The sequence below is a fragment of the Geospiza fortis genome, unplaced genomic scaffold (genome assembly GCF_000277835.1).
Source record: "Geospiza fortis unplaced genomic scaffold, GeoFor_1.0 scaffold81, whole genome shotgun sequence".
NCBI classification, from domain to species: Eukaryota; Metazoa; Chordata; class Aves; order Passeriformes; family Thraupidae; genus Geospiza; species Geospiza fortis.
Genome location: NW_005054318.1, coordinates 5,140,846 through 5,152,145, shown reverse-complemented (window position 1 = coordinate 5,152,145; position 11,300 = coordinate 5,140,846).

The following is an 11,300-nucleotide window of genomic DNA, read 5'->3' as shown; positions in this document are numbered from 1 at the left end:
TTTCCCTGGAGGCTCATGAAGACAAGCAGATTTCCTTCACACATCTATCCATCCTCTGCTGGAAGCTGTCTCATATCTGTTTGGCTGGGTGCCACACGTCCTGCTGCGCCTCGTTGGCCACGCAAATTAGAAACAAACACCTCTGGAAAGAGTATTCCTACTTTCAGGGCAAGCCTAAAAGTAGGACATGTGTACAGGCTCATGGCACACATTCAAAACCTGATTTCTGAGAGGTTTGTATAAAATCAACATGTTTATCCATGGGGGAAAAAGAGCAGTCTATTTTGATTTGAAATATAAGTGACAAAATGATACTGGTGTTAATGTGCAAGAAGAAGGGAATGTGAAAAATTGTCACCTTTTCTAAGGATGCTTCCTTTGCAAGACAAAACAGGTATTTCATCTTTCATCTGGTTTGTGAAGTTCTTGGCCATCAAGATCAGTTATGTCTCCTTGAATCTCAGGCCAACATACAAGACATTAAGAAAATAAATAATCCCTCTTCTTTATTATTTTTTTCCCTAGGGAGTTTTGTGAAGGTTGTAGAAGCATCAGTCTCTAGACTTTTTAGAATTTTGGGGCAACAATATTCTTCAGTCTTAAGAAATTTCCTTACAGGTTCACGCTTGTTTGTATTTAATGTTTCTCAAATACAAGTAATACTGAAAAGATCCTGTGTCCTGTCCATTTTTCATATGAATTTTCACATACAAAATACCAAAAATCTGGAAAATCTGGACATTGTTACTGTACCACATGCTGAAATTTGCAGGCTGCACAGAGCAACCTTCTTTTAATACAGCAGTTAAGATTTTGTATAACATCAGATAGCTTTTTGACATATGTAGAGTTATACCACTTCATACTACCTAATAACCTGGGCCAGTTTCTTTTGCAAATGAATGCTGACAAATAAAATTCAGAAGAAATCCCTATTGACAAATGGGATTGTCCCTAAGGAGTGACAAATGAATGCAGCATTACCAGATGGCAAAAGGTGATCTGTGCTCTGCATGAGGGCTGTGCCCACTGGTTTAGGACTTGAGACTTCAGCGTGTGGCTTCAAAAACACTGGTGCTCAAAGGACACTTCCTTTCTAGCCCTTTTTTTTGAAGCATGCTATTGTTGCAAGGGAAAAAATCACATCCTGCAACACCTACAAAGAGCCTGGCTTTATCATTCACTGCTCACGTCAAGTAGTGTCTTATGTAAGAAGTTCCATTCACTTCTGTTTAAATACTGATGTAAGGGCAGATTACCCAAAGCAAGCAAGGTTTGCAAGAGCAGACCATAAAAACACACACACAAAAGGAGGAATATTACAGAGGCCAAGAGCTTGGTATTCACAGCTGGCTCTGTTCTTGAGAGTAGTTTAAAGGGAAGAAAAGGTATTCTCTTAACAACAGGTTTACCCTTAAAATACCCATCAATTACAAAGAGCTCTGGCTCTGTATATGAAATGTGAATTCATATTTACGATAGAATCAAGGGATAGAAATATTTTTAACATATTTGGGAACAAAAGGATAGAAGAAAAAAAAAGGAAAAGCTTCAGGGTGGAGCTTTAGATTTTTAGGCATTCTTGAAAATATTGGAAATGGCAGTTTGGAGATTATTTTTAAGCTAAGGGTATCATGGCTTTCCTTGGAACAGAGATTTTATAAATTCCTTTTTGACTGTCATCTGCAAATCATTTGACTGCTGGTAAACAGAACCTGCTATTTGTTCTGATAACAGAGGGAAGGCTGGAAATAAGGAATTCCACCCTTAAAGCTGTTAAGGTAGGCCTATAATTGATATGTATTGGATCAAAGGGTGGAATATTTTCCAGATGATCCTCTGTTTCTTCTGAGAAAAAGAAAAAACCCAAGAAAACAAACACAAAAGTAATTTCCAAGGTGTTAGATTTCAGTTGCTGAGCATGGAGATTTAATTTACAATTTTGTGTCCTGCTAGGATGAAACCTAAATTTGACAGTAAAATCCACTTTATCTTCTTTCTGGTTCTTTTACTACAAATTAAAAGTTACAGTCCATCAATAGCTATAGAGGTCTTAGAATGAAAAATCAGATAAGCATAACTAATGGAAATTATTTTTCTGTAATCTTTATTTTACAACATCCTTAGGCATCAAAATAATTGGCCAGAGGAGCTTTCTAATTTGAATGAATCCTTAAATTTTATTGTTGAACAAAGTGGAAGCTTTTAGTATAGTATCTACTTAATTATTAGTCATTACAGCCTTGGAAAGTAAATAGGAATGTCAGCACAAATCAGCCTCCACTTAAATTTCAGTACATGCAGGCCACAGAGGGAGATGCTTCTGGCATTTCATCTTCATCCCCCTAAGAATTTATTGTAAATATGGTGAGCTCATTGGCCTGTTTAAAGCGAAGGCTGTGCTCTCAGATCCATTCCTAGGAAGCACTGACCACTTCAAACAAACAAAACCACCACCACTGCCACTGCCATTAAATTTTCTCCCGTTTTAGTAAAATAGGACAAGGATGGGATTATGACAGAGAAGGAACTGTGTTCTGTCCTTCTGTGTAGCACCTCCATGCCTGACTTAGACATAGTTTTTTACAGGAAAGCTTATTCTATCAGCACCAGTGTTTTCAGTTTAGTATTATTTGGTGATGTCAGGAAACACTGGTCACAGCCTAGGGCGGCTTGTGGGCCCTGGTTGTGTAACATGAGGAGGGAAGATGTGCAGCAAGTACAGTTGTATTTTCCTTCCGGTCCTTGCTCTACTGTGGGACTGCAGAACTTTCTTCAGGGGTGCCTGGCAGGTTTGTTTTTTTTAATTCAAAAATAAGATTTTGGCTTGCACATTCAACCTCTGTAGGTGGCTAATTACTATCAATCCATTTTCTGTTGTGGCTCCATGTAAAAGTCCAGCTTGTCTCCCCACTTGTCTTCTTTTCTAATATCCTTATCTCCAGTCTGTCTCTCTGTCCCTAATATGAACACATCTTCCCATGCAGCAGTTTCTTCTTTTACAGAGTTTGGCTTCAGCACCAGAAAGTGCCAGAGGCACAGGAAAGGGAGCTGCCCTGTTTCCTGGAGAGAATTTTGACTTTTCTCAAAGACAACATGGTGTGGCATGTTTCTGATGGATTTTCACAGGAGCAATGAAGGAGATATATCTTATAAAAGAAATTTTTTTCCATCTATTTTCAAACCTGTACTTCAAATAATAGGGTACTGGAATTTTTCAAAGAAAAGGTCAACAGAAATTTTAGGCCATAGATCAAGTACAATATTCTGTCCACCATTATTTTTGGAAGGGTACTCACAGATCTTTTTTGTTTTCTGAAATCATACATAAATCCTCATGTACTACAGTGGAATTGTTAAAATCACACAGACTGCTGTGAAAATAGTTAATCAGCAATAAAGGCAAACTAAAATCTTTAGAGTGCAATTGTTGTTGAACTGTTGATATATCTTCTGCCATTCAGAAGAGAGCCTTCTGTTAATGACCTGGTGTCTAATTATGTAAACAAAATAACTGAAGAAACCCTACCTCATCCTAAATATCTAATAAACATTTGGCATGGCAGAATGCAATATTTTATGAATTCAGAGCACAAAAAATACTTTTCAAATGAGGTCCTATCATTTATTCTGGTAAGTTCACTCCTCACGGAAAACATGGGAAAAAACAAATTAAGCATTTTAATAACCAGCCAGCAGGAAATACAGAAATAAATTGAAATTGATGGCAATGCTCTGCGTCTATATGGCTTCCTTTGCAGAGAGTATCTCAGACTGCAAATTCTCCAAACTCATTAGTATGGAATCCTAAATTCCAGTAAAATTCCCCGGTCCCATTTTACTTGACCTTCTGCTGTTGTTGACCTACTGTGCAGCTCATCTCAGGGCTAGCTCTCAGCCAGATATAAGTGGAACAGATATTCTTCAAGTCTGTTACAAGCAATGCCACCTTCTCCAATTTTAAGTTGAAACTGTCAGTACAGAGAGATGGGGATCTCTAGTTTCAAAATAAGTGCAGGGCATGCTCTTTCTCCTTATTCTCCTCAAGAGGGTAACAGTTATTTTCATAGTTATTCCCAGGAGTCCATTAGTAAATCTGAATATCTCTGTGTTGGGGTCATAGGAAAGATTCAAACCGACATTCCTTGCAAATGTGTCACTTATAAGATCCAGTCTGTTTCCAGAAAAAAAAGCCTAAAATATTGACCGGTATTTAAGGCGATATTTCAGGATATTAGGTGTTGGTGTAACGCAGCATGCTACCCCAGCATTCTTTATCTGATTAAAGAAAAGACCTATGCATTTTCTAAGTGCTGTGGATATTTTCTGGAGCTGTATTCTGTGTTCCTATATATTGTATTGCAGGATGTTTGCTCTGGCTCGTCCCATCAGAAATCTACATTAGTGCATTACCCACCCCAGTGCTGATAGTGCTGCTGACAGTGGTGATATCATTCCATTCCCACTCTCAGTCTCCTGATGCTCTCAGTATACACTTACATTCTCTCTGAAGTCTATTAAACCTTTTAACGAACGCATCCTGATTTGTTGAAGACATCAAATAATGGATTTCTGCTCAAATCTCTGGCCATGTGACTAAAATTTGAACTTGGTCTTTTGAGGCAAAAAAGTCCTTTTCTTTTCCTATTAAATTGGTGTTGTTATTTTCAAACAATATTGTGTTCTGTAGTGCATTTACATTAAAGAGAAATATTCATCCAATGATGGGAATCTCATATGATAGTAATCACTGTACAAATTGTTGAAGTTATTTTGAATGCAGTGCTTTCTATGTAATCAGTAAATACAGTTTCCAAATGTGACTTCCTTTTAAACTCCAGTATGGCAATGATTATCAAGGCTCTTCTTACCACTTTAGAAAATTTTCTGAGTCTCAAACAGGCTAGCAGTTTCTTAGTATTTGATTTACTGTCCTCATTACTGTATGGCATGTGGCAGTCAGTTTCCTCACTGCTCATCACAAGCATTTAGGAGGATTGAGTACAGAAAAATTGCTTTTCTAGAATACTAATGGTGATAAAAACCACTGATGTCTTATAAAACTTTTTTTTTTCCTAGCAGGTTTTCACATTCAGACATTGGGAATAAATCACATAAAATTAACAAATTGCAGTTGAGAGTTTATTTCAATCAATCATGATTGAAAGGGAGCTCTAAGAAAATCTAAATAATATTTTGCAGCTGTCACTCTATGTCCTTCTGATAAATGAAGCTCTGACTACAGGCTTCTGCAAGGCCAGCCACTGTGTGTGGGTGCGGTGGGTTTGTGCACATGAGCACACACTTGGTCTGTTTGAGTTCTCCCTTATATCAGTTTTACCTCCTGCACAGGACTGGCTGCTGATTGACTATAAGGTGTTACAGAGGGAGGTACATTTTAGTAGTAGATGAAGCTTTCTGAAAGATCATCCAAACATTTTGTTTCACCCTCCTGTGTGAACAAGCACATTTGGCACATACAGTACCTTGCCAAGCTGCAGCCACATATTGCATCTGGCTGATTTGGGTTCATGTTTTGTCATAAAATATAGTTTAAGGCCAGTAAGCCTCGATTTTCTCTGCAGAAATACAATTCCCTTCTCTTCTGAATAGTTCCCCTTAAGTTCCTGGCTTGTTTCTTTCTCCTGCAGCACTGGAGGGGAAGCTGAACAGGCAAGAGGATGTAATGGATACAGAGAGAGCTCTATGGATGTGAATATTAGGATTTTTGGAGACTGCACATGAGACACTATATTGCAGAGAGGTGATGAGTCTCTGGAGCACCTCAGGGCCACAAGGGATGGTGCCAGGCTTGGACAGGCTCAAGGTCATACAGAGGAGGGGGTTCAAGTAGCTACAAGCATGGGCACGGAAAGGTCAAAGAAATTTTAACTTATCTCTGAGGAAAATAATAATGTACACATAGCCAACCAAGAGGGCTATTTAAGAACAAACCCAGCAAAAATGAATTTGAAGATATTAAGGTAAGGCAGACATGGACAGGCCAACCACCTCTGACACTCTTGGAAGACTAGAAACCTCATATTTCTGGCAAAAGCCAGAAATTTTCAAGAAAGCCAAATTTTCAAGTTGTGGGATTTTTCCCACAGGCAAGAAAGCCAGTGGGAAAGAACCATCGCACAGTCATACTCAATTCTGAAGAACACTGAATGAAACAGTTCTGTTTCATAACAGAAACATAAAAGGCAGAAGAAATAGAAATGGCCAGGCAGTACTATCCAAATATTTCAGGATTCTCAAAGCACTTTTGTTCCTTAGTTAACATCTGCAACATCCTGGAGAGGCTAGCAATTATTTATTTTCATTATTTTCTAATTATCTCATCCAAGATAATTAGCTAATTTACCTAAGATAACTGTCTATTTTAAGCTTTTTTTGTCCAGACTCCTCCCGTATTCAGCGAGGAAAGACAGGCCAATTGCCCTTACTGCCTCTCTTCACTGACAGGGAGAGTTTAGATGAACAGTTTTGACTAACTGTCCAACTTTCTGATGCAGGAAACCCATTGAAAGAAATTTCATCCATACTAACCAGTGAAGTGTAAAACACTGACAGGAAAGGTAAGAAAACATGCTGAAAATAAGGTTGTAGAATACCATAATACCATTGTTCAAGTAAAAATCCCCAAACTAGTAAATTATTTTATAACATTGATTAAAGAAAAATCTGAATAATTTCAATTCGATTAATCAGTAAACAAATAATATAAGAGGTAAAAATAATTATAAACACCAGAAAGAAATTGAGACTCACTGTCTGGCTGTCTAAAATTTAGAGAAACCTTTGCCTCTTGGATCAAACCCTGCTCTTAACTCTATTCATATAACATTACTGAAGTTAAGAGCACTACAAAGGTGTGAAAACAGAATTTGAATCTCATTAGTGTGGTGTGAGATCATATCCTTTCATTACCTAGAAACTCATATGATGGGAATAAAATAGATTTTAACTACGTGACTTTCAAAATTCTTGCAAAATCTGGAACATGGCTTTTTTTCAAGGGTTACGCAATGTTTACTTATTGGTTAAAAAAAAAGAAAAAAAATGCATGCTGAAATTCTCAAAGTTTCAATCTGCAAACAGCCTTATTGCATTTGGCAAAGGCTGTATTTAACTGTTTGAAATAGAGTGTGCATCCTTCTGTTCTTGCATATGGAGAGGGCAGAACTGGGGAATGGAGCTGCTCATCCTGGCTGAGACTCCTCAGATTGCCAAGTGCAGGAGCATCCTCTCCAGCAATTTTAATTCATAAGCAAAGGTGATTCACTGCTAGACTATGCTCTGTTCTTTCCAGTGGGCTCTTTTCAAGAAGCTTGGGTAAATTTACTAGGAGCAGGTTTGGGCCTTTAGCATTACTGGAAGGCTGTGATCCTTTATGTTCTACATATATATACATACATATTATATATACACACATATATCTATATATAATTTTCCCATTAAAATTTAGCAGTTCTCCTTTAAATGCTGGGATCCTGCTACCCATAACTATGGTTACAGTTCCCAAATCGTGACCCATTTTACTTTTATAGAATTAATACCATTAGCAAATGACTCTGTTCTGGGTAGTATCAAACAGAATACAACATGCTAATGTTAGCTGGGCTGGAATGGATATCTATACAATAACAGGAACTATTCTTGTTTAATGAATTGACAGGTTCTAGTCTTGTCCTTCATGAGACAATAAATGAAAAAAAAATCATTTATTCAAACTAGGATGACAAGCTTATTACAGATAACAAAATCTACAAGTCTAGCAAAAGATTACCATAAAAACTTTTCTTTTTCCTTAAGTATTGTTTCTTCGTGAGAAAAACCTAAAAACTTTTCAGAAGTTTTATGAGCATTAACAAAAACTTTTTTTTAAATTATTGTACAGCAGTGACACAGCAACAAGATATTTATATGAAAATGGTACCAAACATTCCCAGACTAGAGATGCACAAGGTACTGAGCAGGAAAACAAGCAGTTGCTATCATATACTACCACATATTTCACTTTTATAATTACTTTCACCAGGAGATCTGAAGATATGTGTCAAGTAAAATTCACCTAACTGTGAAGTGATAAATTAGACCCCTTCTCCATGTGTTTCTATTTCCTTTTGCAGCCACAGAAGAAGAAGCAGAGCAGTTTGTAGATCAGTGATGTGCAGCGCTGTGGCTTAAATGTTATCAGACAAAAACAACCCACTTTCTGCTGTTGAATGGTAGCACATTGAGTGTCTCCTGTTTCATCCTGCCCATGCCCTCCTCTCTTTTTTAGTGCGTGCTGTCACTGGGCACTATGTAAACACATGGTTTGCAGGAAGGAACACTGGTTCGTCTGGGAGTCATCTCCATTCAGCAACATCCTGTGTCAGACTGAAGTCTGCTCTGTGGAGCACTGGATGACTTGTTTGATGAGGTGGTAAAAAGTGACAAAGAAATTTTTCACTTAAAATCTCACATTTTATATGCACCCTGTTGGGTTTTCTTCTCTAGAATATTTATATAATAATGCAATTAATATTATATAATAATATCTTATCTATAATCATAGCTTTTTGGGGAAGAAAGTGGTTAAGCAAACATACAGAGTAAAGGACACTAGAGACCCTTATGTTTTACTTGCAATGAACACGTAGTCACTTCTAGATTATTGGTGCAGTAGGGGGTGTGTTTGTGTTATCACAGTGGTGGAAGAAACCATGTTGTTTTTTTTTTTTTAAATCTGCCCACATGGTCCTAAAATATGTTGAGAGTCCAACACTCCTGCTTCATTAGCTTCAGTTCCCCTAGTTTACCACATATTTTCCCAGTTTGCATCACTTTCTCTTTTCAGTAGGTGCACTTTCATTTCAGTGCCACAGTTGTCATCTTCCTCACTGTTCACTTGTGTACGCCTCAGGAACTTTGCCAAGAGAACCTGGGAGAATGTGCACACATAAGGGATGGATTATATTGGGGGTGCAAAGCTATTAAGCCAAACATGCAATATGACTGCTGCCAGCAGTGAGGTCTGGAAATGGGTTGATTAGAAGAAGCACAACAGGAAGGTGAGTTTGAAACTGGTTTTGGTATAGCTGTGAGAATAGTTGCACATCTGCCCCACAGATGGCCAGAGACAGAGGATCATTTCTGAGTCTCAAGTATTCATTGCTGTTTCAATTTAGGATATATGGGGGCTTCAGACTGAAGTGTGATTGTAACACATGCAGCACATACCAAGCTAGATTTTATCTAAAACTGCATACCAAAGGATACAGCTGCCAAGGTTTGTCTGCAAGCATACTTGGCTCACAGAAAAAGCAACATTCTGGGAAGGGCATTTTGTGCCATCCTTAGAGGAACAAAGGAGATGATCAGAAGATAAAACTAGCACAGTTATACCTATACATGCAAACCTGTATCCTAATTGAAGGCTAGATGTAGCTTTCTGTCAACACATAGTTGGTTGTTACTAACCTGAATTTATGTAGAATATCTTTCAAAGTGTAACAGTAGGACATTTATGTCTACGTTCAATTAACTGCAAAAAAAACCAAAGCAAAATATTATTCTGCAATAGATTCTTTCCCAGAATGTTTTCAATAAATATGCATAAAAAAGGAAATAAAGTAAATAAAGTAAAAAACACCTTAAAAAAAACCTTTAAATTGTGATATTTTTCATGTTAGAGTTTCAAGAGCAGATGTTAGGAACCATGATGGACCAGGACACACTATGCATATTAGTGAAATAAGAAGTTGTCTTTACTGTGAAAATCACGCAGATGTCCTTTGGAAAGAAGGGAGTGCTTAATACATTAAAACTTTGTGAAAGAGTAGGAGAGATTGTACCAGTAATTTTTACTGCTCTTTCCTGACAAACATGTTGTATGGGTTTTTGCTTCGAAGATACTTGAAAACAGCTTAGTATTTGATAGCCGCTTGTGAAACTAGGCACTGACATCAGAAGTATTTTGATGTTACAGATAAAATGTGTGTTTTTTTCTCTAAAACTGTACTGCTGAAACTTAGGGCTTTTGCTCTCTTGTCATATGTGTCATATGTAGGTGCCAAAAAAACAAAACATTTAATCATAATTAAAATTTCCTCTTGCTTTTCCATCCATGGAACTACTGAAAACAATCTCTAAATATAAGAAGAGATAAGGAGTGAAGCAGACTTCAGAAAGTAACCAAAGAATCCCATGCCTCTTCTGAAAGGAGAAATCCATTTCAGGAATGGGTTAGACAGATTTGTCATGGATAGACTAGGTACATTTAATTTTTCCTCAAAGAAAGCAGATAGACTTCTATATCTTTGAAGTCTCTTCTAATACTAAACAACTGTGATGCCTTTGTTTTTATTTATGTTAAAGGGATCATAAGGCTGATTTGGTGAGTATTATACAGGATACACAACAAAGAGCTCTTTCTCTGATGAATTAAAAGCTTCCTTGCCCTAAGGGTCTTAGAGTTCAACTACAGACAAGAACACAGAAGTGAGGAAAGTATAAAAAGAAAAGATCATGACAATAATCACAGCACTATACTTGGCTTTTCATTAGCATGATTTTAACATTTTTTCCAATAAGGCCTATAAGTCCATCTCTCATTTTCCTACAATAAGTGACTGCTAATATAAGAGAATTGTTACAAACACACCAAAATTAGTGATCATTCTCCTCCCCTTTGCAAAAGAATTTCCTAACTCTGCGTAAACTGGTGAGTAAATGTTGTCCCCTTCATGAATCTCACATTTTTGTTTTATCATTACCATTGCATCAGTGCCACTATACAATTCCTAATGCAGATTGTAGCTGGGAGAGACCATTTTTAAACACCATTTTTAATAACTGAAATTCAGAGCTGGCCTTTCATTTTGATCTAGTATTGTAGACATGTCATCAGTCTCTGGCCTACGGGCAACAGTGCTGAGCAGGAAATGAACTACTGTCAACACAAAACTTTTATTTAATATTCTCCCTGTAAGCTAATGGGACATGAAAAAGCAAAATACAGTCTTGCAAGAAAAATCAAAACAATTTGTTGTGTGTGTAGTAAAAAATAGGGATTACTATGGGTCAGGTGTTATTATAGAAAGACATTTGCTGGCAGAGTAGCACAGAATATCATTATTTGGAAGAGACCCACAAGGATCATTGAGTCCAATTCCTGCATTATTATTGTTCTGTAGAGAAATGCTGGGCCAAGAAATGACTGTAGAATCCTGTGATTCCAAAGAGAAAACACAATTGCTGCTGCCCTAGACCCATGTCACTGGAGGACAGGAATGTTGGACTGGGTTTGA